At 36.9% G+C, this 27,791-nt stretch overlaps 1 protein-coding gene across 2 annotated transcripts in view; it reads left to right on the forward strand.

The window, feature by feature from the left end:
• The window catches only part of SP3 (Sp3 transcription factor), a 57,797-nt gene that overhangs the window by 19,325 nt on the left and 10,681 nt on the right, over positions 1–27,791 (forward strand). The gene's annotated exons all lie outside the window — the stretch shown is intronic.

Consider the following 27,791-nt stretch of genomic DNA (forward strand, 5'->3'; position numbering starts at 1 on the left):
ATTGAGGCTTGATTTCCTTTAGGATTGACTGGTTTGATTTCCTTGCAGTCCAAGAGACTCTCAAAGAGTCTTTTCCAACACCACAGTTCAAAGCATCAATTCTTCAGCACTCACCCTTCTTTTTATGGTCCAGCTCTCACTTCCATACATGATTATTGGAAAAACGATAGCTTTGACTAGATGGACCTTTGTTTGCAAAGTAATGTCTCTGCTATTTAATATGCTGTCTAAGTTGGTCATAACTTTTCTTCAGAGGAGCAAGCGTCTTTTAATTTCATGGCTGTAGTCACCATCTGCAGTGATTTTGGAGCCCCAAAAATAAAGTCTGTCACTGTTTCCCTCATCTCTTTGCCATGAAGTGATGGGACCGCATGCCATGATCTTCGTTTTCTGAATGTTGAGTTTTAAGCCAGCTTTTTCACTCTCCTCTTTCACTTCCATCAAGAGGCTCCTTAGTTCTTCGTTTTCTGCTGTAAGGGTGGTGTTATCTGTGTATCTGAGGTTATTGATAGTTCTCCCAGCAGTCTTGATTCCAGCTTGTTCTCCATCCAGAACAGCATTTCTCATGATGTACTCTGCACATAAGTAAAATAAGCAGGGTGATAATATACAGCCTTGATGTACTCCTTTCCCAATTTGGAACCAGTCTGTTCCATGTCCATTTCTAACTGTTGCTTCTTGGCCTACATACAGGTTTCTTAGGAGGCAGGTCAGGTGGTCTGGTATGATCATCTCTTGAATTTTCTGCAGATTGTTGTGATCCACAGTTAAGGTTTTAACATAGTCAACGCTTATTAGTGTTTTCTTAATGAAATAGAAAAATTTGGGGAGACAAACAGGAGAAACATGAGGCTGGACATAGGAAAAAATGAGTGAATAGTAGTGTACTAAGACATTTACCCAGAATATAGCTTAGAGATAATGAACAGGTAGTTAAGAGAATTGAAGGATTGAGAGTCATCAACTTAAGAATTTCAGAAAAATGGAATAAAGTGAATGACAAGAGAAGCCATATTTGATAAGACAATGAGAATCTTCTTGTGTTGGAGATAGTTTACAGATGAAAAATTTTCAAATATTAAGGAAGGTAAAAATAAGTCCACCCATGTCTTGAAATTATGGGGAGAGATAATCTTAAATTTTAACAGAAGTCAGATTGCTATCAAAGAAGTTACAGACGTACAATCTTCTCATTAGCCACACACATACCAGGAGATCGTGTAGTAATATGGTATGAGAAAAAAGAACTGGCAGCCAAGTATTCTACGTGCAGTTAAAGTCCTGCTTAAGAGTTAGAATATAATGATGTTTAAAATAATCAAGGACTGAGAGTTTATTATTCAAAGACCCTCATAAAACTAACTGTTGAAGGATTAAGTAGAAAAATGGATCCAGAGAAAATGAGGACATAATAGTGATTAAAGTGGGTAAAAAATTAATAATGACTAAAATACTAGTAACTTTAAAAGTTACAGAAAACTTCAAAGATGCATAAAAGCAGAGAAATGTATTTTGAACCTTAATGTAACTACCTCCCAGCTTCAACACTTATCAACATTCTGCCATTCTTTCCTCTGTTCCCACTATGTAAACTTTTACTCTTGCTCGAGTATTTTAAAGTAAACTCCAGTGTATAACTTCACCCAAAAGTACGAATAAAATGATTCACAATGTGTGGTCTCGGAGTCCCCACGACCCTTTCCACAGGTATCTGTGAGGTCAAAGTTATTTTATTAATAATAGCAGTATGCTGTTTGCGTATTTCACTTTCATCTCATAAGTGATATACAGTGGAGTATTTCAAAGGCTGTATGATATGTGATAACAGCAGATTCAGCACAGAAGCAGATATAAAGATCTAGCTGTTTGTTTTTCTTAATTGAAGTGTAGTTGATTTACTATATTGGTTTCAGGTGTACAGCAAAGCAATTCAGTTTCGTATATATAACAGTGCATACACACACATACTGCCCACCAGGCTCCTCTGTCCATGGGATTTTCCAGGCAAGAGTACTGGAGTGGAGTGCCATTGCGTTCTCCGACACACATGTGAATATATCTTTTTTCAGATTCTTTTCCCTTATAGGTTATTACAGGATATTAAATACAGTTTCCTGTGCTATGCTATGCAGTAGGTCCTTGTTTATTTTGTATATAGTAGTGTGTATCTATTAATCCCAAATTCCTAATTTATCCCTTCCCTCTCATTTCCCATTAAGTAGTAAGCATAAATTTGTTTTCTATGTGAGTCTATTTCTGTTTTGTAAATACATTAATTTGTATCAGTGATATATATTTGTCTTTCTGTGACTTACTATACTTAGTATTATCTAGCTATTTTCTAAAAGCCAGATATTAAAGATACTTGCAAGAAAGGCAAACTAGCCTAATTTTTAAAATTATTGGTTGATTTATTTTTGGCTGTTCTGGGTCTTCATTGCTGCCCGAGTGGTGAGCGAGGGCTACTCTTCATTGCGGTGCATGGGCTTCTCATTGCGGTGGCTTGTCTTGTGGCGAAGCATGTGCTCTAGCACTTCAGGCTAGAGTGAACCACAGGCTTCAGTGGTTGTGGCTCCCAGCCTCTACAGCAGAGGCTCAGAAGTTGTAGCACACAAATTTAGTTGCTCTGGGGCATTTAGGATCTTCCTGGACAAGGGATCGAACCTGTGTCTCTTGCATCGGCAGTCGGATTCTTTACCACTGAGCCACCAGGGAAACCCTATTCTGATTTTTTTTTTTTTTAATATATTTCCCATAAGAAGATGTTACTTACACTAACACCAATGAGTTTGTTAACTTTAAAATTAATTAATAAAAAAATAAAACTAATAAACCTTTTAAATGTTTCTAGTTCTGATTTCTAATATGGTAAATATTGATATATAAACAAAGACCCTTTGAAATCTTCAAAGTTTTAATAAATGAATCCCAATTTTATAAAGATATAATTTACATACAGTAAAATTCACTGTAAAATTTTAGTGCACAGTTACGCAGTGTCAGTAACTGTACTGCTGCTTCTGCTTCTGCTGCTGCTAAGTCACTTCAGTCGTGTCCGACTCTGTGCGACCGCATAGATGGCAGTCCACCAGGCTCCCCTGTCCCTGGGATTCTCCAGGCAAGAACACTGGAGTGGGTTGCCATTTCCTTCTCCAATGCAGGAAAGTGAAAGTGAAGTCGCTCAGTCGTGTCTGACTCTTAGCGACCCCATGGACTGCAGCCTACCAGGCTCCTCCGTCCATGGGATTTTCCAGGCAAGAGTGCTGGAGTGGGGTGCCATTGCCTTCTCTGCAGTAACTGTACACGGTTGTATAAATACCACCATAATCAAGGTATAGTATCATTTTGTCTCTCCTCCCCGTTCCAATATGCCACTTAATAGTCAGTCATTCTCTTTCACCCTCTGGTAAATAGGTGTAACTTACATAAACAAAAACTCCTTAAAGTTTTCAGTAATTTTTAAGACTTAAAGTTTGGAAACTGCTGTGCTAATGAATAAGAATTTTAAGAAACATAACCATAGTACCATTAAATACAGTACCCTAATTGATAGTAACCCTTTAAATATTTAAGTAAATAAAAAATAATATTTGGGCAATATCTTTGCAATGTTTAGTTTTCCCCAAATGATTAAAAATATCTTTCTAGAATTGATCAAATTAGGATTCAAATAAGGACTGTGTCTTTAATTGTTTTATGTGCCTCCCAGTCTCAGCTTTTTCTCTTTGTCATTTGGATTCATTATTTCATTAAGAGTTGCAAAACAGTGATTTTTCTAATTTTCTCAGTACATTTGTGTTAAGCTATGATTCTTTTTTCTGAACACAGTCTTCTCTTGTTAGCTGTTTGGTTACCCCCAAAGCACAGTTTGTACAAGAAAGGCAGGATAAGCTGTTAAATCCATTCCTTTTATTTGTCTGTTTTCAGAATGAGTTGGTGTCTTAGCAGCCATCAGAGGTTCTATTTTTTTTTTTTTTTAGTATATCATTATGAACTCATTTTTTTAATCAGTTGTATTTTAATACATGGTATTCATTATTCTTGGTAGTTCATGCTTGTTTATATTGTTAAGAAATGGAGTGCTAATCCTAAAGCAAAATAGGGGTGTGGGACTGGTAGGGGTTGGTTCCTGGTTAAAGATTCTTGTCATTTTTAGGAGGATCATCTTTATAGAGAATAATTTTAGTCTCTTTACATCTATTATAATTTGGATATAAGTATCAAGAGAACAGAAATGCAATTACGTATATTTCTAAATTAAGACTTTGTTTTTTTAGAGTAGTTTCAGATTCATAGCAACACTGAAGAGAAGGTACAGAGACTTTCCATGTACCTTCTGTTCCTACACGTGCATAGCCTCCTCCATCACTGACATCTTTCACCGTAGCGGTACGTTCGTTAAAACTGATGATCCTACATTGATTCATCATAATCACACAAAGGTGACAGTTTACATAGTGGTTCACGCTTGTTGTTGTACAGCCTTGGAGTTTGGACAAATGTGTAATAATATCCATCATTATGGTACTGTAAGAGTATTTTCGCTGCCTTGAAAATCCTCTGTGCTCTGTTCCAAGATGCAATTTTTAACTTCTGTACTGGGGCAGGAGTGAGTAAATGATCAATCCAACAGAAAATAGAAAAGGAGAAGTGTATCAAAGACAAAGAGTAATAGCAGATACAGAAATTCAGGACAGTTCTGAAAAGAAAACAGGAAAAAAAATTAATCCTACAGCTAGTAAAGTTGGTAAATTACCTGCTAGTATTCTGCCATATAATCTTTGAATCTTTTCTCTGTGCATATTGTGTACTTTAAATGTCTTTATAAAATTGGGGTCATGTGCACAGCAACTTTTTAATTTTTTTTTTTCAAATAATACATTGTATACATGTCCCCATATCATGAGTTTTCTACATGATCAGTTGATTTCATTACTAAGTATTTTTGTGCAAATGTTTATGATTTAAGGGATCCTTTTATTAGGTGTTGAGGTTTTCATTTTTTTCCTGTTACATAGAAATAATTTGCTCACACTTCTGATTATTTCCTTATGTAGAAGTATTTAAAGCTTTTATATATACCACAGAAGTGCTTTTTCACCAGCATTGTATGCAAGTATAGGGTTTTTGTTTTTTTGTATTGGGATATCATTTTATCAAATGGCAGAGGTGGAGTTTTGAGGTGGTATAAAGAGAGTTTAATACATTCATTTATTATTGGGGAATCTGATCAGTTTTGAAAGTTTATTGGCTATTTGTGTTTGGTCAGTTCCCTTTCTTTTATGTTTTTTTGCTGCTTTTTCCCCACTACTGATTTGTAAGACACTTTTAAAAAGACATCTTTATATGTTAAGGACTTTAGTCTTGTCACATACCAGAGATATTTTCTCCCATTTTTTTGCCACTGTTTGGTCAGTGGTGAGTTTTAGTACATGTAAGTTTTTCTTTTCTTTTTTTAAAAATTTACTTATCTTTTAAATGTAAGTTCTTAACTAGACTTTTTTTTTAGTAAAATAATTGAGAAACTCTGATCATAATTTTTTAGTTTAGTTTGTATTGTTTACAAGTCATCTGATGCAATTCAACAATCTGTGCAAGAAATTGGAAATTTCAAATTATAATTCCTATGCCAAGAAAAATATCTAGACTATACTATGTGACTTTTAAAGTAAGTCATTTTAATGTAAGTTTTTGGTTACCCTTATTATTTTCTTAGTATTCTATGAAAAATTAATGTTTACAGATCCATGAGTAATCCCTTGACAGTGATACTTAAAAAAGTCTCACATCTATTTAACATTGGTAAGCATAATAGCAGTGTCATTATATGGTATATATAACAGTATTATGTATCTGTATGATATAAACCATGGCATCTTAGAGAGAGCAGCTAGTTTAACTCATTAGATGCGTCTTAACAAATGGCTGCTCATGTCTGTAAATACTTTTCTCTTTACTTTCTGAAATAGTATATTTGTTTATGATTAACCAAATTTACCACATAATATAATGATAATGTAAGTTAGAGTTCTTAATGGGCACAACAGAATGGAAATCACTAATGTATGATTTTCATTGTATAGTTTCTTTGATGCATTGTTCTGTAGTTCAGTATTATTTTTAATTAAGAGAATAACTTTATTAAAGCTTGTCTTTAAACTCCTTGGTCATTTTAGTGGTTTTGGGGGACAAATTTTATATCTAACTTTATTTTATGTGAAACTACATAATGTGTAACACTTAATAAATTCATAAATTCTCCTTTGAAGAGTAGTACCATCATCTTGCCAGCAACTTGAGAAGTCAGTACTTTGCAATAGTGTAAGAGACAAAGTCCCTACTCTCATAAATTTTGTGTTTTAGTGGGCAAAGACAAATGAGCATGCACAGTAATTTTACATAATTAGTGTTTGAAGAAAATAAAGGTAGGATTATGGAATAGTAGGGAGTATGGAAAAACCATGGAGAATGGTTGTTATTTTAGCTAGGATGATTAGGAAATATCTCCGTATGTGTAGGCAAAATAGAAGTTCAAGTTTTTGGTGTTTTTTTTTTTTTTTAAATAGAAGTTCAGGTTTGAATGTTGAAAAACCTGTCTTAATGACATCTGGAAGAAAAGCAATGAGTAAATATACTGGAGTTTAGTGAATAAGAGTCAAAAGATGAGATTGGAAGTAGGCAGGGGCAAGATAATAAAGACCATGGTAAGGAACTTAGATTCTTTTTTAAAATATGAAAACATTGGTTGGTTTTATGTTTTAAAACGATCACTGGCAGATCCTGTGGCCAATGAGGATGGTGGTTTGAGGTTGGAATGGCTACAGTAAGGACAAGGCTGCTACTGCTGCTGCTGCTGCTAAGTCGCTTCAGTCGTGTCCGACTCTGTGCGACCCCGTAGACAGCAGCCCACCACGCTCCCCATCCCTGGGATTCTCCAAGCAAGAACACTGGAGTGGGTTGCCATTTCCTTCTCCAATGCAGGAAAGTGAAAAGAGAAAGTGAAGTCGCTCAGTCGTGTCTGACTCTTAGCGACCCCATGGACTGCAGCCTACCAGGCCCCTCCATGCATGGGATTTTCCAGGCAAGAGTACTGGAGTGGGGTGCCATTGCCTTCTCCTAAGGACAAGACTGCTGCTGCTGCTGATGTTGCTGCTGCTAAGTCGCTTCAGTCATGTCCTACTCTGTGCGACCCCATAGATGGCAGCCCACCAGGCTCTCCCGTCTCTGGGATTCTCCAGGCACAAGAACACTGGAGTGGGTTGCCATTTCCTTCTCCAATGCATGAAAGTGAAAAGTGAAAGTGAAGTCGCTCAGTCATGTCCGACTCTTAGTGACCCCATGGACTGGAGCCTACCAGGCTCCTCTGCCCATGGGATTTTCCAGGCAAGAGTATTGGAGTGGGTTGCCATTGCCTTCTCCGAAGGACAAGGTTAGTGCAGTAATATAGGCAAAAGGAGATAATGAATTTGGCTAGGCTAGTAATAAGAAAAGTCTGGAGAAGGGTGGGGTGAAGGAAGAATGAAGAGTTCTATTGTGGCTTTGTTAAATTTGAAATACCTATTAGATTTCCAAGTGATTGGTTCAAGTAAGCAGTTGTTTATCAGAATCTGGAGCTCAGATTGGGCTGGAGATAAGTTTGGGGAGCCATTAATGCAGATAGAAGTGACTGGATGAAAAAATTTGGGTCATAGATTTTTAACATTTGGCTGCATAGTAGACTCTCACAGGGAATTAAAAATGCAGTCGACTTGTGTTCACCCTCCTCCCAATTCTTAATTTAATTACTTTGTGGTAGGGTTAGGAAAGATATATTAAGAGCCTCCAAGAGATTTTGAAGTGGGACTAGGGAAAGAATACAGGTAAAGAAGAGATTGGAAAATGGTGTCATTTTGAGCCTCAGATGATTTTCTTAACTTTTCAAATGCAGTGTCTAGCATAGAATCATAGGTAATCAGGCATGTGAGATGACATGCCATGAGTGAGAATCAGCAGAAACATCACCCAACAGAAATGAGACTTCCTGGACCTTCAGATAACAGACTAAAACAGTTGTTTTTACTGTGGTCTAGAAGGTAAATCAAAATTCCCGGGAGAAATATCAATAACCTCAGATATGCAGATGACACCACCCTTATGGCAGAAAGTGAAGAGGAACTAAAAAGCCTCTTGATGAAAGTGAAAGAGGAGAGTGAAAAAGTTGGCTTAAAGCTCAACATTCAGAAAACGAAGATCATGGCATCTGGTCCCATCACTTCATGGGAAATAGATGGGGAAACAGTGGAAACAGTGTCAGACTTTATTTTTGGGGGCTCCAAAATCACTGCAGATGGTGACTGCAGCCATGAAATTAAAAGACGCTTACTCCTTGGAAGGAAAGTTATGACCAACCTAGATAGCATATTCAAAAGCAGAGACATTAACTTTGCCAACAAAGGTCCGTCTAGTCAAGGCTATGGTTTTTCCAGTAGTCATGTATGGATGTGAGAACTGGACTGTGGAAGAAAGCTGAGTGCCAAAGAATTGATGCTTTTGAACTGTGGTATTGGAGAAGACTCTTGAGAGTCCCTTGGACTGCAAGGAGATCCAATTAGTCCATTCTAAAGGAGATCATTCCTGGGATTTCTTTGGAAGGAATGATGCTAAAGCTGAAACTCCAATACTTTGGCCACCTCATGCGAAGAGTTGACTCACTGGAAAATACTCTGAAGCTGGGAGGGATTGAGGGCAGGAGGAGAAGGGGACGACAGAAGATTAGATGGCTGGATGGCGTCACGAACTCGATGGACATGAGTTTGGGTGAACTCTGGGAGTTGGTGATGGACAGGGAGGCCTGGCGTGCTGCGATTCATGGGGTCACAAAGAGTCGGAGACGACTGAGCAACCGAACTGAACTGAACTGAGAAGGTGTAAAAGCCAAGCTTAAAAAGTTTTAGCACAGATCTGGAAATTGTAATGTAAATGACATGGCAGATTTGTAAAAGAACCAAACATAAATTTAGGAACTGAAACTTGACCAAAATTGAGGGAAGTCCTTGGCTGAATCCAAGGACATTTTCAACATGTAGAGGATTAGAAGTAGAGGAGGAACCAGTAAGGCAAACAGAAGGCAGAAGGCACTTCGAGCAGAGTGCGGTATCCTGGACGCCAAGTGAATGAACCACTTAAAGGAGCAGTTCTTAACTTTTCAGATATTGTGGAGATAAGATAAAAGAATTGGAGCCTGGTTGTTGGTAGCAGGTGATTTCAGTGGAGCGTTAGGAAGAAAGGCCTAGATAGAGTGATTTAATTAAAAGAAAGTGAAGGGAAGAGGGTAGTTACAAACAGTAATTACAACAAATATTTTAAAAGTTTTTTTTTTTTCCTGTAAAGATAAATGTAGAAATAGGACACAATAGTTGGAGGTAGGTTTGAGGTCAGGGTGGGTTTTTTTGGTAATGTCTCAGTTAAGAGTAAGAAATTGATGACTCAGGAAGAAGGTATAATAGAGGAAAGTTATTTAAGAAGGCAAGCAAGATAAAATACAGGACACAGGTACAGAGATTGGCCATATGTAAGATTGGGAATAATCATATGGGACAGTTGTTTGGAAGATAAGATAATTCTTGTTGGATTGCTTCTAATTTCCTTTTGAAATGAGATGAGATGGATGAGGACAGGTGTTAGAAATTTAAGAAGGAGAAAGGCATGAAATGGTCATCTGCGAGAACTGGGAAGCGAGGGGTTCCTGGGTGCTCTCTTGAGTAATTAGTACCATTGTTTTCTTTCTCCTGTTACCTTTAGCTGCTTGCATGCAGGTGCAGGGTTAACTCTTTTATCTGTTTCCTGGTAGAAAGTTCCAAGTCCTTTTGGTTTTATCTCTGCCATGTTTTTGTGATTTTTTTTTTTCTTCTGTCCGTTTTCATTTTACTATCTGGCTTTTACTGTTCTCCTGGGCTGTTAAAATAGTTCATTTGTTTTTCATTCCTCTAATCTTTCCTCTCTCTAGTGCATTCAAAATTCTTTTTGGAAAATTTATTTCTTGGATAATAAATAATACCTGCACAAGACATACATTCAGAAAATATATTAAAGGGTGATTTCAAGATCTTTCCCTCCTTATCTTAACCCTCCAGTCTTCTCCCTAGAGATAGCCATTGTTACCAGGTTTGTTTGTTTGTTTAACTGTATGGAATATCTCTAGTGGAAGGATACATTTACAAACACTACCATTCCTATATATTCTCTGCCGTTCCCTAAAGTTGTACTCATATTTCTGCATTAAAAATTTTTATGTTGCCTCTCTTAATTTTACAAGAATAGAGCTATCTCATTCTTGGCAATTGCAGTAACAGTATTCTGCTGAACAGGTATCTTGTCATTTAATAATATCCTTACTGATGTGTATTCATTTTCTATCTTACTTCAAATTATACTGCAGTGATTATCCTTATACACATATTTTTCCCCATTAGGGAAAGTATGTGTATCTGCAGAATAGATACATATCTGGTGATTATATGCATTTTTAATTTTGGAAGATACTGGAAATCATTTCAGCATATCCTTTACATCAGTTATCTTCCCTAAACATGGGTCATGTTGTTGCCTTCTCTAAAATCTTTACCGACTCTTCCCTTGCCTTTGTTTATTTTTTATTTCATCTGTATTTAGGTATAATTGATAAGTAAATTGTATTCCATTGCCTTTAAAATGAGGCTTATTGAGCCTGTGAGTGAGTGAAAGTTGCTCAGTTGTGTCTGACTCTGCAACACCATGAACTATATACACTCCATGGAATTCTCCAGGCCAGAAATAACTGGAGTGGGTAGCCTTTCCCTTCTCCAGGGGTCGAACCCGGGTTGAACCCAGGTCTCTCGCATTGCAGGTGGATTCTTTACCAGCTGAGCCGCCAGGGAAGCCCACGAATACTGAATGGGTAACCTGTCCCTTCTTCAGTGGGTCTTCCTGACCCAGGAATCGACCAAGGTCCCCTGCATTGCAGGTTGATTATTTACCAGCTGAGCTGTCAGGGAAGCCCATATTGAGTCTACCACCATGTACAGACTTCCTGCTCTGTCCATTGGTGGGCATACAAGGATGAATAAGATACTTCTTACACCAGAATTGTTCACACTCTAAAGATTAGCCTGGGTATTCTCAAATCTCCACATTATTGATATTTTAGACCTAATAATTCTTTGTTGTGGGGGTTGTCCTCTCCATTGTTTGGCAGTATCTCACTGGATGCCAGTTGCACCCCTAACCCTTCATTTGTGATGATAAAAATGACTTCAGACATTGCCAAATGTCTTCCAAAGGACAAAATTCCCTCTTTTCTTTGAGAACCATTGGGTTAGGCAGTCAGGTAGAAGATTCTAATGTAATGTGGTAAATGGTATACTAATGTTGAACCACATTTAGGAACAGAATAGAGGAGTAACCTTTGAGTTGACATCTTCTGAGGCTTAGCTCCGATACTGCCTCATCCCACAGCCTTTCCTGACTCCTTTAAATTACTACTTTTTTTAATAGCCTGTATTTCTTTTGTTGTGTTTTGTAGTTAACGTTTGTCTTCTTTTGGACTTCAGCAATTATTTCTTATTCATCTTTCAATCTCTTGCTTTTTTTTGGAGAATAAATGAAATATGAGTAATAGGTACAGAATAAACATAGGTTTGTGTGGTAACATGATGTGAATTTTACCTGTTTCTGAAATAATTAACTTTGTTCAGTTGTGTCAAATATTTGGTACTTGTTTATTGTATGTTACTTCCAGGTGTGTAATTGTGTTAAATGTGTAGCTTTTTAAAGACTCATGACATTGAGAATTATGTTTCAGAAATGAATCTATAAATCTCTGGGGGAAAAAAGAAGCAAAAGGAATTTTGATTTAGTCTTGTCTGCATATGAGGAAATTTAGAAGAATTAAAGTTCAGAGGAGTCTAATATCAAAGAGGGTTTTGACAGGGAAGATTTTATGGAAAAGGGAGAACTTCAGTAGATGAATATAGATTTGTATAGGTATAAAAATGAGGGGAAGATGTGTTTTCCAGGGCAAAAAGTCATGTAAGTGAGAATAGAGGCAGCTTATCCAGAAGACAATTTAATAATCCAGCATTTTCCCCCAAAAAATGACTTGTAAAGATATTAATGGGGGCTTCCCTGGTGGCTGAATGGTAAAGAATCTGCCTGCCAATGCAGGAGATGTGGGTTCAATCCCTGGGTCAGAAAGATCCCCTGGAGAGGAAAATGGCAACCCACTCCTGTATTCTTGCCTGGAAAATCCCGCAGACAGAGTAGCCTGCCAGGGCTTCAGTCTATGGGGTCACAAAAGAGTCAGACATGAACTTAGTGACTAAACAACAAAAGATACCAAATGGGTATTATTAAATAGGTTATGAAAATTCTCATTAGCATAGTGGAAAATAAACTTGTCTAAGGAAAGGAAGCAGAGCTTCCCTGGTGGCTCAGATGGTAAAGTGTCTGCCTACTGTGCAGGAGACCTGGGTTCGATTCTTGGATCGGGAAGATCTCCTGGAGAAAGAAATGGCAATCCACTCCAGCACTCTTGCCTGGAAAATCCCATGGATGGAGGAGCCTGATAGGTTACAGTCCATGGGGTCGCAAAGAGTCAGACACAACTGAGCGACTTCACTTTCACTTTCAAGGGAAGGAAGCAGCATCCTTTTTTGATTATACATATCTGGAGTTGAGTATTTCATTGGGTGCATTGTGAGAAGCACTTTGGGAAACGCTGTGACGGTGTCGATAGAAGGCTTCAATGGTGCTGGGGACTGGAAACTGATAGGGCTCATTCGGGTAAGAGTAGAAGCTCTGAGTACTGTTGGTGAGGATTTTAATATTTTTAACTTCAGCCCTTGAAGGTTTTAAAACAAATAACATGAATAAGTGCAACCCTTGGAAAATATATTTCAGGAGTAGATTGTAATGGGAAGAAACTGGCGCTGAAGAGGATAGGAATAGTAGAAAGCTATTTCAGTTATATGAGAATAAAGTAATGAGGTAAAAAATGCTAGACATTTCAAAAGACGTATCTATAGGATCTAATGATAAGCTAGTGGGAATAAAAGCTGAGTCTTTTATTTTAAAAATATGTCATTGGCAGAGTTGGGAAGGGAAACTGATCTGGGGGAAGAAAAGGATACCAGTTTTAATAGAATTTGTGGTGCTAGGTTGAGAAGACTGTTGGTAGTAGAGAGAGAGGACTGAGCTCGGGACAGAGGATTGGAGTTCTGTAGATCAGAGGTGAAGACATGAAGTCATGAGTAGGTAAACGAAGGAGAAAGTTACAAAAGAAGATTTAGGGGAGACTTTTGGGGATGGGGACTACAAATTAATAAAGTACTCTGTTAGCATCAATAAAAAAATGCAGAAAAATGTGTATAATTTGTACCATTCTAAGATATTCTCGTAGGGTAATAGTTTTAGTGCAGAAGTAGATTTCTTTGAGTAACATGAAAACAGATATTTTTGTCTTCTGATGGCTGGCATCAGAAAGTTTAATTTGGAATCAGTGTAGTTTTGGGTTGGTTTGGTTGGTTGCGACTTGGCTTTGTCTTATTATTTTCTCTCAAAAAATCATCTACATTGATTACCAGTTTGAGATATTATCACTTATGCTTTATTTAAATGCTTATTTTCTCCTGAATCACAATAAGAACACCCAACTTCAAAGATTTTAATGGTTATATGAAACCAATCCACATACATACCAGCACACATTTATTCCCTAACCAAAATTTCCTATGTTATTTACAGTAGTCCCTCCTTGTGATATTCTCTTGCTTACCATTTTTATCTCATTGGGATACCCTTTAATTCCTAAAACTTCATGTAATCCAGCCAGTACATTGGGCCCTCTGATAGGCTAAAATTCTTCTTTGGATGCTTAAGTGAAGATAAAACAGAGTGTAAGCATTTATTTTTAGAAGAAAGGGGTTTTAGCCTTAGACCTGTGAAAGTAAAGCTTTAAGCTTTGAAATAATGCCTTTGTTTTGGATGAATAAATAGGCAATTGATTGTTCTGTTATAGTGTTAAATGACAGAAGGTTAACTTCTAAAGGTGATAAGGAAGTCTTTTTGAAAAAAGTAGTAAAACTATCTTTAGTCTTGATTAATGTTATATTCCTCTCTTTTATCCACTTTAGAGGAATAAATGTGGCATTTTCTCTTCCATTTAATTTTTCTTCGGCCTTGTTTCAGTGGCAGTAGTCACTTGAAAATAATTGATAAGAGAAGTTAAAGAGGATTTGAAGTACTTTTTAACCAAAATGAAGTCAAAGAAATAGTATTTGAGCTCTAGTCATATCTTTTTGATTGCTTTAACCGAATCTCCAGAAACTCGATTGAGAAAGTTATGTTTAATGGCAAAGAAACTGCATTTGTCCTAGAGCTCTATTTTAACTAGCTAGCTAGCTAGCTAGTAGTAGTAGTTTACTACTTTATTTGCTTTTTGAAGTAGGTGTCTATTGGGAAAAAAGGAAAATTTTAAAGATATAATTCCTTGATGATATAATTTGAAAGTTTTAAATTGTGACTTAAAAATTGGATATGATAGTCATTAGAGCTGTATCTACCTGATATTTCTGGTTTTCTTTCTGGGCACAACCAATTGGGTGCAGCTATGTAGCTTGCTTTGGTCAATGAAATATGCCACACTGACTCTTCTCCCAGTCTTGATCCGTAAGTGAGGAAAGCATGCACTACACTCTTGGCTAAACTATGGTGGACATGAATAAAAAATAAGCCTTTGTGTTAAGCCACTGTTTCAGGGGCTGCTTGCTACTGCAGTTTTATTTTGCCCTGCATGGTCTAATATTGGTAGCCACCAGCTCCATGATACTGTTAAGCACTTGAAATGTGGCTAGACTGGTTTGAGATGTGATTAAATGTAAAAATAAAACTGGATTTTAAAGATTTGGTATGAAAAGCATGTAAAATACCTCAATAATTTCTATATTGTTTGCAGATTAAAATGTAATTATTTTGTATATATTGTGTTAAATGAAATACATAAAAATTAATTTCACTGTTTCATTTTGCCTTTTAAATGTGGCTACTGAAAACTTTAAAATTTTATATGTGACTTGAGAGCTATTTCTATTGAACAAAATTCATGTAACCTATCTTGACTTAAAAGCAGAGTTGATATAAGCAGTAGGGCGCTCTAACAAAGCCCCTCAAATGTGGCATTGGTCAAGGACCAGGGCAGCAAGGAAGCGGATACTAGAGGCTGGGAATATGCAGCGTAGGGAAGAAGCATTTGGAAAACTTGTCTGCAATAACTTGGAAGGCTAGTAAAGTATCCAATGCATTCATAGCGTTAGGAGATGAAGTTGGAAAACAAACTGTATTTTTGCTGCTGTTAGCTCCATCTGAAAAGATATAAGAAAGAAATGAGCTGCAACATACAATTAGCTACTTTGTAAGTAGGAAGGAAGAGCGGTAAAGAGACTCCAGAAATTCAGGGAATTGTAGTATTGGAAAAAGCAATTGTTTTTCACTGTCAGTAAGAGATGAAACTGAGACATCTTTTGAGCAGATAATTAAAACTTTTATGGCAATCAAGGTTATGACCATTACTTACTGTTAAAAAGTCTGAATGAATTAAGGTGTTTCAGAGTAGAGGTCTATCTGCTTAAGGGAGTGATGCCTTTCAGTTGGGCTAGGGAAAAGAGACTTTTTTTAAAAGTATGTTTTTTCCCTACTAAAGCCAAGTAGTTCCAAGGCACCCAGAATTAAATAGAAATAGACTCCACATTTGTGTCTTATGGGACACGAAAGAAAAATGTAGAATGTCTAAAAGACATGTCTAGAGAAAAAGTTGTGGTTCTAGACATCAGCACTTGAAAATGGCTAGAATCAAACTGGTAAGGAAGCCTCTAAGTTTTTTTGGAGAGTTGTACAGCCCAAGAAACAAGAGTGGAAAGTATGAAAGAAAGTGTAATTGCACAAGCTGATTGCCGTCCACTAATCTTCTGCCAGCAGACTTAGCTAAAGATGCTCACTCCCTTTGTCTGCTGCACTTGTGGAGGAGGATAGCAGGCAAGGAAAAAAATCTCCTGGAAGGTAGAGCTGAAAGCTGAGAGAACACTGGACAGAGAAGCTCCTTCCAGTGATCAGAGAATCCTCTGCCCCAGAGCAGAGGACACTTACACTACCTGTTCAGCAGGGTTTATGAATTGCTCTGAACTATTGACTATTTTATCTTCTGGACAAGAATATATATATATATATATATATATATATATATTTTTTTTTTATGGTTATGCTTGCCTTTCTCTGTCATTGTATATTGTGTCTGTGGAAGCAGGTAGATAACTTGTTTTAGAAAATAGGTCTCTGTAAAGAAGGGCCATACTTGGACCCAGGAGCTTTGAGTTTGATACTGTTAACTACGTGGGATTTAAGTAAAGGGACAAATGTATCCAAATGTGGGAGGGAAAGTAAATTGAATATTTGACCAGCATGGGGACTCGGGAGTCACGATTCTTCAGTAAATCCATCACTTCTTTCTAAGCACATGATAGGATTGCCGTTTCATGTCATTTTTAAAATCAGCATAGCCATCCGACTTAACTGTGGCCGTAAAATATGAGCGGGATGATTTACCACATTACCTTCTACCTTCTTGGCAAGACAGTCTTAGAAGCATGTGTCAAGTAGAGTCCTGAGGGACTGTGATAAGCAGATTTTTTCCCCCTGCCAGCCAGAGTTGGACATGTAAAATTAATGGGAACACACAAACTTTTGTTGTGTCAAGCCACTGAGATTTTTGGATTGTTTGTTAACTGTAGCACCATCTCACTAATTCTTATTGATGTATTATGTTATAATTTTAGTCATAGTAGGTGCTCAGTAAATGGTGAATACACTAAACTTTGAGGGCATAAGAAAATGAACCAATTTTAAAACTGCCAAGATACAGCTTTTTGGCTTGTATTTCTTATAAAGCCAAGCCCACCCATGGACTCTTTCATGTGTAACATGGCAAAGAGATTATATTGTGTATTGTAGAAGACACAGGAAAAATTAAGAGAACAGTGAAACTTGTAACATTTTAATTAGAAATAATTGTTAAAACTAGAAATAATTGTTGAACTATATATGGTTTACTGGGTCTACGGTCCCCAACCTTTTTGGCACCAGGGACCAGTTTTGTGGAAGACAGTTTTTGCATGGACTTGGAATGAGGTGTTGGTTTCAAGATTATTCAAATGCATCACATTTATTGTGCACTGTATTTCTATTATTACATTGTGGTAATTTAGTAATGCCAGCAGTGGGGAGTGGCTACACATGCAAATGAGGCTTTGCTCCTGCTGTGCGGCCCGGTTGCTTGCGAGCAGGCCACAGACTAGTTGCTGGTCCGTGACCCGGTCTAAAGCACTGTTTCCTGTTTCTGGTGGCAGCAACTAAAGTTAAGATTGTTGAATCTGTAGAAAGTATAGTGAATAAACCTTAGGAAGAAAGTAATATGCATTTTAAACACAGGATTGAGGAAATCAATTGAGGGCATCTTTTTGTTTAAAGGCAATATTTTTTTTAAATGAGGTGGTAGGGAAAAAACCCCAAACAACTGTTTTTTCTAACGCTAATGTCAGTGGCAGCAACATCAGTTTTAGTTCAGTGCTAGAGTAGAACCTTTCCTCATGAAGCCTTAGGTAGAACTCCAGTGTATAAAACTGACCTTATGGGGTTGCTCTGATTTATATAAGGGCCTGAGGCTTACACATGGTCATCTTTCTGCTGACATTTATAGTATCCTTTAAGGAACTATAATTAGAAAATCCCTATTCTGGAGCATGTATCGCTGCTGTGGCCATCTTCATTTTGGGGGATTTGGGTTTCTTAGGAAAAGCCTTAAGTTTTTTCTTTAGGCATAATATATTTTATATATAGTTTTAACAATTCTGACAAATTTCCCAGTTTAAAACTGGCTTGAAAGATACACATTAGAATGGGCAATGAATGTGTGGCCTGGGACATAGAGGATTGGAAGAGTTAGGAAGAAGGCAAAAAACCAAACCAAAACAAAACCCACAAGTAGATAGAATAAATAATAATAGTAAAAACAGAATTCTGTATGTCTTTAATACAAAGTTAATACCATAAATTATTTTTAATAATGAATTTGAGTCATCAACTTCCTGCTAAAGAAAGTAGGTAAATGTATAATTAAGTCTGGAGAGATTTCCATTCAAAATACGGTGACCTGTAGTTTATCTGGTAAATTACCATCCTAAACAACTCATGCTCTGCAGATTTTGAATTTTAGAAGTTTTCTATGTGTTTTTTGTGATAAATAATTAAAACATTGAAGTAGATCACACTCTTCCAATGTTTACTTTTTTAAGGACTTTTTGATAATTAAAACTTAGGAGAGACCCCCCCCAGTTGTTTAAATTTAAGAAAATGAGCATATAGTAATATGCTATATGCCATTGCCTTTGTTATTTCAACAAATTATGATAAAAATATATAGTATCTATCTTGTCAGTTATTTTTTGAAAGAATATTTTAAGAGATGACTGCAAACACTTGTGTGTGTGTGTGTGTGAGGTGGCCATGTTGCATGGCTTGCAGGCTCTTAAGTTCCCTAGTCAGGGAGTGAACCCAGCCCCACTCCCGCTCCGGCAGTGAAAGGGCCAAGTCCTAACCACTGGACCACCAGGGAATTCTGAGTGCAAACCAATTTGGAAGAGAATTTACTTGCTGTGTGAAATTAGAATGGATTAGTGGTAGAATTAATGTAGTGCTATCTTTTACACCCTCGGTGAGTAACATAAAGAATATATATGTGATCATGGGAGAAGATATGTTTAATATTTACTGGAAGGATGATACGAAAACTGAAGAGTCTTAAGATTGTGAGGGGTGAGGTAACAAAAAATCATATGTAACTTACTGCTGTTTTTGTATATTTTCCTTCTTAGTCTTACTAAAGAAGACCTAAAAAAAAGACAAAAAAACCCCAGTGTATTTAGTCCTGAATTGCTTAGACTAAGAAGATGTTTTGCTTATTCCAGTGACTGTTAGGTGATTGAGAGGTAAACTACTATAGAGATCCAGTTTATATTATGATCATGGTTAGTTTTGAATGAAGAACAAAAATTACATCTTACAGTTTAGGTACTAATATTACTCATAACATGTAACTTCTGATCATCATCTTGTCTCTAAAAATTGAATCTCCTTTTAAGATGAATGTTTGGTACTATAAGGATTTGAATAGTGACAGTTGTAAGACCTCTTGTAACAGATTACTTACCGTTTTTTAGATGGCAGTCAGGGCTTTATTGGGAGCTCTCTTTTGGGTATTATTTTAACCTAGGGGAGTGGTGGAGGAAAACACCTTTTTCTTTTTTAAGAAACTTTGGAATAGCTTTAAAGTAGTCTTTTTCAATCTGAAATTAGAGAGGAAAACTAGTCTCTTCAGCTTAATGGAGGAAGGGATGAGCCTTAGCAAAGAATACTGCCTGCAGTAACATTGATGTGTGTCCTTCATAGTTAACTTGAACTTATTTGTGACATTGAAAATTTTATCTGTAAGATTCCTAAAATAGGTAATCTGTGGGACTGGGACTCAACAAGGGAAATTTCCCCAGATTTAAAAAATTGTTAGTAAAAACCACATAACATTAAATTTCTTATTTTCACTGTTTTAGGTTTACAGTTCAGTAGTGTTAACTATATTCACACTAGTGTACAGCAGTCTGTAGACCTTTCCACCTTGTGAAACTGAAGGAGTACCCATTCCCCGTCTTTCTCTCGCCTTTGCTGTTTAGTCGCCCAGTCGTATCTGACTCTTTTGCAACCACATGGACTGTAACCTGCCATGGTCTGTGATTCTAGCCTTTGGCAACCACCGTTCTGTATTCTATTTCTGAGATTTTGTATATTTCTGATACTTCATATTAGTAGACTCATACAGCATTCGATCCTTTGGTGACTAGCTTGTTTCACTTAGTATAATGTTCTCAAGATTCATCCATGTTGTAGCACATGACAAGATTTCCTTTTTTAAGGCTGCACAATATTTCTTTGTATGTATATACATTTTCTTTATCAGTAGACTTTTAAAAGTCACTAGTTTAATTTGAACAAGCTAAATTAAAACTACATATTCAAATGTAAAGAGGCTAGACTACTGTTCCTGGACATTAGCCCTGGGAGGGAACGGATTTTTAGCGATACTTGCAGTATGTTTTCCTTAAATTTATTTTTGGCCGTGCTGTATCTTCATTGCTGTGTGCAGGTTTTCTCTAGTTGAGGCGAGTGGGGTTTCCTCTAGTGGTGCACAGCCTTTTCATTGCAGTGGCTTTTCTTGTATATCACCAGCTTCAGTAGTTGTGCAAGGGTTTAGTTGCCCCTCAGTGAGTAGAATCTTCCTGGACCAGGGATCAAACTCGTGTCCCCTGCATTGGCGGGTGGATTCTTAAACACAACCACTAGGGAAGTCCCTGAGATGTGGTTTTGCATAATTCTTTGTCTTTTATCCCGGCTTCAGCTGTGTGACTTAAGGGAAACTAGTAAACTCTTTGTTTTCTCATAGATAGGAGGGAAAAAGTACAGCTAAAACCTTAGGGTAGTTGGGAGTATGAAGTAAGTTAATGTATATTAAGTATTTGTAATAGTGTTCAACAAATAGTAAACCTTACATTTTATCACTTGGTAGAGTAGAACACTGTTTCTTTAACAGTAACATATATTTAGTTCAGTTCAGTCGCTCAGTTGTGTCTGACTCTTTGCAGCCCCGTGAATCGCAGCACGCCAGGCCTCCCTGTCCATCACCAACTCCCGGAGTTCACTCAGACTCACGTCCATTGAGTCAGTGATGCCATCCAGCCATCTCATCCTCTGTCGTCCCCTTCTTCTCCTGCCCCCAATTCTCCCAGCATCAGAGTCTTTTCCAATGAGTCAACTCTTCGCATGAGGTGGCCAGAGTACTGGAGTTTCAGCTTTAGCATCATTCCTTCCAAAGAAATCCCAGGGCTTATCTCTTTCAGGATGGACTGGTTGGATAGTACTGCAGATTAAATAAACATTTCACTGTTTACAGTGTATTAATTGCAGGTCATAGGTTTTCTTCTCATGTATTTGTGGTATGTCTGTAACATGAGGTCTTCTATAAGGCATATTTGAAAATCGGTCATTTCTAGTTATGTCTATGTGTGTGTATCTTATAAAAGCTTTTGTTTAGATTTACTAAGAAGAATAATTTATTAGTGAATAATCTTTAGTTGGGTAGAAAAGCTTTGAAAATAATTTGGGAAAAGACTGTAAATAATAGAGGGTTGGATTTGAAAAAGATTAATAGAGATTAAAGATTAAATTTGAGGGGAAGGGAGCAGTCATAGAAGAGTAATTATCCAAAGCTAAGAATATAGGGTTTATGGGAAAGAGATGGTTTCATGTTAAAGCAGAGATTTCATATACATACATATATATATATATATATATATATATATATAGTTTATGTTTAGTAAAGAAATAAAATTTGGTTTTAAAACTTCCCACTAAAGTGTTAATTCTTTTGATCAGATTAGATCAGTTATATTTTCAGGAATCCATGTCTATAGTTTAGAACTATCCCCTTGAAAGAAAAACTAGAAAAAGACATGGTAGCCCTGAAATGTTCATAGAAATTTAAATAATTATGAATGTGAAAATCTAATTAAATAATATATGAGATCTTATAGGATTATCCTGTAATTCTGTTTAGGTGATTTTTATAGCAGGTGAAACTGATTAAAGAGAAAACATAAATAAATTTTTAGAATCAAATGAAGTAATTTCATCAGTACTTTAAAAATTGAAGGCAGAGAACATGAAAGCCTTTGATAAGAACAACAAAGTCCTAATGATAGCCTATTGATAAAGGAGAATGTCTCATTTTATCAACAGTACTGTAATTCATATTTATCTAGTGTTAGTTATTTAAATTAAATATGCATGTTTCAGACTTGATAAACCAGCAAAGAACTTACTGTAAATATTCTGTTAGCTCTATTGACAAATAATTAGCAAATAGTCTTCAGAAGAAGCATTTAGTATTTCTTCTGGTAGTATTTTTATTAGAAATCTAGACATGCCCTGAGTTATTAATACTTAACTAATATTGATTATACAGCCTGTATTTTTTCTTTATTTAAAAGTGTACTAATGACATGTTAAAATATGTCTTCCTATAATTTTGTGTTTGTCCATTGACTATACAAGAAAATTGGTCCTTTCTTTGTAACCATACTCTGTGTGTGTGTGTGTGTGTGTGTGTGTGTGTGTGTGTGTCATCATTTGATGTCCCTGTTTCTTTTTCTTTTCCTTCAGCTCTTACTGAGGAGTGCAGGAAATTGGAAAAAATATTTTTGTCAATGTTTTTTATTTCTGGCTGCAGTTGGTCTTTGTTGCTGCTCGTGGGCTTTCTCTAGTTCTGTGTAGAGTGGGGGCTACTCTGTTTGCAGTGTTGCTGTCCGCAGCAGCTCTTCTTGCGGAGCACGGGCCCTAGAGAGTGTGGGCTTCAGTAGTCGTGGCTTGTGGGCTCAGGGCGCAGGCTCAGTAGTTGGTGGCGCAAGGGGTTACTTGTCCCTTGTGTGGGATCTTCCCAAACTAGAGATCGAACCAGTGTCCTTTGCATTGCAAGATGGATTCTTAACCCCTGGACCACTGGGGACACCCTGGAAATTCTTTTTCATTTATATATTTCTTGTACAAACTTGTTTTATTTGGGTAGACTTTGAAAACAGCTGTATCTATGGGACAGAGCTATAGTTGAAACTATAAACTGACAGTAGTCTGTCATATATCAGGCCAGATGAAGAGGAAATTTAAGCATTTTGAGGTAGAAAATATTAATAGGCACAATAAAAAAACCAGTGCTGTTAAGTTTATAAAGTTCTTAAATGTATACGCAAATGTCCTTGAGAACTTATGATTATGTTGTTCTTGAAAAGATTTCTTCACATGGCTTTTGGTCATCAGTTTCCTCCTGTCTCACTGTTCTTTTTTTTTTTTTTTAATCTCCTCTGTACAATTTAGTGCCCCAGGGTTTCTTAACTGTATACACTCCATTCTAGGTGACTCTAAGTAACCAGCTGTTTATGTTGATGATACCCAAATTTTTATGGACCATAGTTCTGTTTGAACTCCAGATCTGTTAGCTGCCTAATCAACATCATTTGAGTATTTCATAGGTACCTCAAAACTTTCATATCCGAAAACGGACCCCCGAGGGGCACCTCTTTGCCGTAGTTTCTCTATCTCTGCTGCTGCTGTTTAGTTGCTTCAGTCTGTCTGACTCTCTGGGGCCCTGTGGACTGTAGCCCGCCAGGCTCCTCTGTTCATGGGGATTCTTTAGACAAGAATACTGGAGTGAGTGAGTTTCCATGCCCTCCTCCAGGGGAACTTCCCAATCCAGGGGTCGAACCCACATCTTGTGCGTCTCCTGCATTGGCAGGCAGGCTCTTTACCACTGGTGCCACGTGGGAAGCCCTTTTTCTACCTCTTTTCTGTTTCAGTTAATGGCAACTCCATCTTTCTAGTTGCACAGGGCTAAAACCTTGGAGTTGTACTTAACTCCTTCTTCTCACACCTCACATAAAATTGTTACCAAATCTGTTCACAAATATCTTTGACTCTGCCTCCGAATTATTTCCTGACTCTGACCAATCCTTACTACTTCCTCGTTAACTAGTCTTAGGCCACTCTATCACCCCTCTTACTCTCAGTGGCTTTACTCACTGAATAAAATGTAAGCTTTTAGTGCCCTACAAGGTAATACACAATGTAGAACATCATATATAATGGTATCCCACACTTATCTCAGCTGTCTTATCACTTACTACTCTTCCTTCATATTCATTTCATATCTAGACACACAGGCCTCCTTGTATTTCTCTGAACACGACAAACATACATCCATCTTGCTCTTCCTTTTACCTGGAATTCTTGCCCCCACCTTCTTGCTCTTTGTCTTCCTTCAGGGTCTGGTGTTACTGTATTAGCAAAGCCTTTTCTGGCCAGTCTATTTGAAACATGTACTTCATTCCTTTGGCTTTTTGTCTGTCCCTACTCTACTTTTTTACCATAACAATTCACCACCACACAAAGCACTATGTATATTTGATCCTTGGACATGGGTTTGAACTGCTCAAGTCCATTTATACACAGTTTTTTTCAGTAGTAAATACAACAATACTACACGATCTGCATTCGTAGATTCCTCGGATGTGTGTAGCAGGACAGTGAGTTACACCCGTGCATTGTTCAGGAGTAGCCATACTAACTTGTTTATTTGTCCTGTTGTCTCCCACTAAAAAGTAAACTTGATAGAGGCATGAGCTTAACTCTTGTTAACTTTTATCCTTGAAACCTAGAACAGTGACTGGCATATTGTAATCACTCACATACTTGTAGAGTGAATAACTTTATATTCTAAACTTCAAATTAAGGACTTAATTTTTGGAGCACAGTCGTCTTAAGGTTTTTTTGTTTATAAATCCCAGTGGTAGGAGAAGGGATCATTGGTTATTTAGGAACTAGAGTTGAAACCACAACAAACATTGATTGACTGTCTTTAAGACTCCCTAAGTAATCTCCTGTAGGTTACTTTAAGTTTTTGTATTTAGAATCTTTCAAAGTATAGTATACATTCAGAAAAATGTACAAATCATATGTGTATAACTTGATGAATTTTTATAAAATGAATACATAGGAGAAATTACCACCTGGATCAAGAAATAAGATATTGCCAGCAATTCAGCAGTCTCCCAGTGCCCAGTCATTACTCGTTGTAAAGGTAGGCAGTCACAGTGCAGTAGTATTTCCTGTTGCTTTGAGCTTTGTGAGCTTTATTTAAATGGCATATCTGTCTATAGATACAGGCATTGTATGTAAGAGTGTGTGTGTTTGTCTTCTTCTATTTAAAATTACATGTTGGTGATGTTCCTGTTGCATGTAAGTTCATTTTCATTGTTTTAACATATTCACTGTATGAATGAATATATCATGATTTTTTTTTTCCCTATTCCAACACTAACATGTATGAGTTATTTCCAGTTAAGGGTGAATTTCTGTACTTTTAGTGTCATGTGTATACACATTTCTGTTGGAGTAAAATTGCACGGGTTGTAGGGTATACATAGGTTCAACTTCAAGAGATATGGTCAGAAGATTTCCAAAGTCGTCTTACGGATTTACACATCCACCTGCAGTGTGGGAGTTGCTCTTGCTGTACTACTTTGCTAACAGTTGGCCTGGTCTGTTTTAAAAAATTTTAGTCATCTTGGTGGATGTGTGTTTCACTGTGATTTAAATTTTTCTGGTGTCTAATAATGTTGAATACCTTTTCATACTTCTGTGGCCCATTTTGATGGGTATTACTTACCCTTCTCTTGAGCTTTATAAACAGTAGATTTCTAAGAGTAACTGGATACCATGTGGGGCTCTAATAACAGCATGGTAAAAAATATTTTCCTATTATCTATACTAGGATACTGAGGAAAATACAAACTTGACTGCCAAGTACTAAAGATTTAGTTTGAAGGTTTGTCTGTCTTAAATTAATAATGCAGGTTGGCAAAGGGGTTATTTAGAATTAGTTAAATTTATGATTAATATTCTAAAATATCCCAGTGTGTGTATGATCAAGTAAAATGAAAAAATTGGGTATAACACCTGTTGGGCAGTTTAACTTATTGTCTTTAGTGAGCACTAAGTGGTCCTGTCCATATGAAGTGACTTTTCTTTTTTTCACTAAGTGATGCTAGAAAATTAAGTATCCATTTGGGATAAAATGAACAATTTAAAATCTTATCTATATGTGTTATTTATTGGTAGAAGGAGCATAGTGAAGCCAAGGACAGTCTTTCCAGGTAGATTATTAGCTATATTGGAAATTCCTCCTTAAGGAAGGGTTTGTTTATTTAGTCAGATTGCATTTTCTGAGCACTTTTGAGTGAAGCATTATCTAAAGGGATGTGTGAACCAGTAAATAGAATTAATTCTAACATAAGCATGTGTAAAGGAGATGTCATTTGAACTAATCTTGAAGGATAAGTAACGGTTAGTGTTAGTTGCTCAGTCGTTTTTTTTTTTATAGGTTCCATTAAGAGAATTAGCAATAGGAGTAGGAATGCCCTCTTAATATTGTTATCCTCTCAGTCGGGTTGTATTTCATTCTTGCTCTATCTCATCAGTTGCTGTATTTGTTCTGTGTATTTTCTTTAAATCTTTCTTCTGTCTCTCTAGACTCCTTTATCTATATTTAGCATTCTGTCCTCCTTTTTCCTTGCTATCTTGTTACAAATAATGTAAAATGAGTAGCTTTAAAACCATCTGAGAGAGAAAAGCAAATGCTGTATATTAACACACACATGTGAAATCTAGAAAGATGGTCCTGATGAACCTCTTTGCAGGGCGTGGAGGCACAGGCATAGAGAACAGACTTGGCGGGCACAGTGGGAGAAGGAGGGGTGGGGCGAAGTGAGAGAGCCAGCACGGAGACGCGTGCTACCCTATGGGTGCGACAGAACGTGTGTACCTTGAGCTGATTCATGTTGATGCATGGCAGAAACCCACACAATATTGTAAAGCAATTATCATCCAATGAAAAATATTAAAAATTCCTCATTTTATGGACTTAAAATTTATCCAACATAGGATACGTGCTATTTGTATGCTGAGACTTTTAATTAACTTGTAAAAAAGCTAATACTATGAAGTGTTTGTGCAAGTATTTAAATGTTTGTCATAATGGTGCAGGTGGACACCTGATTATAGAGTGATCACTACTCATTTATGTTGTGTGTTTGGATGAATTTTATACGTATCTAATTCTTTTATCTTTTCACTAGGGAAATAGAAACCAGTTTCCCCTTAACTTCCAACCATCAAATTCTCTCTGCCTCTGAGGTCTAACACAGTTCATGGCACATAGTAGCTAATTATTTATTGAATGAAAGAATGTGCTTATGTCTTTTCTTCTCTCATGTAATAGAAAAAGAGGTGGCTGTGCTCCCTCAGTTAAACCTATAAGTGCTATGGATCATCATCCCCTTCTTATTTCTTAGAGACTTCATTTCTGTGTTTTCAGTCTCTCCCTCTGTAGTGGATCTTTCTCATAAACATTTACACATGTTCAAGTCTTTCCTGTCTTCACAAACCGAACAAAACACTTCCCTCCCCAGACTCTCTTCTCTGGTCCCTTCAGCCTATACTGTCATGTTTCTGTCTTCCTCTCAACCCAGGTGTTTTGAAAAACTTACCTATACATGTTATTAAACACTTTTTCGCTTCTTGCCCGTGTTCTTAGTTTCTGTCTTGATGTCTTGATTTTTCTACAGTATCTAATGTTGACCACTTCCTCTTTCCTTTCTTTTAATACAGCACATTTTCCTGGGCAGATTCCTCCTCTTCTGTCTGTTTAAATACCTGCATTCTTCACAGGCTAATTCTGTTCTCATTCTACTCATAGCCTTTGAATTTTCTAACCTACTTCTTTGGATGGACTCCATCTGTGCAGGTCCAACTTTTTTTTTTACTGGTTTGTCTGACAACAGTTCAGACTCCATGACCAGCAACACTGAACTCATTAACTGTCCTTCTTTACCTCCACTTGAACCTTTGCTAGTGTTTACTATTGCAGTGAACGGCACCGCCATCTACCTGGTTGCCCAGGCCAGAGTGCTCTCTCTTCCCATTTCCCTCCTTGATTTTTAGTTGTAGTTATTCTGATAAATTTAAACTATTTGAGGCATTTTTCTTGGTTGTACATTCTAGTTTTCATTAGTATA

The sequence above is a fragment of the Bos taurus genome, chromosome 2 (assembly GCF_002263795.3).
Source record: "Bos taurus isolate L1 Dominette 01449 registration number 42190680 breed Hereford chromosome 2, ARS-UCD2.0, whole genome shotgun sequence".
NCBI lineage: Eukaryota > Metazoa > Chordata > Mammalia > Artiodactyla > Bovidae > Bos > Bos taurus.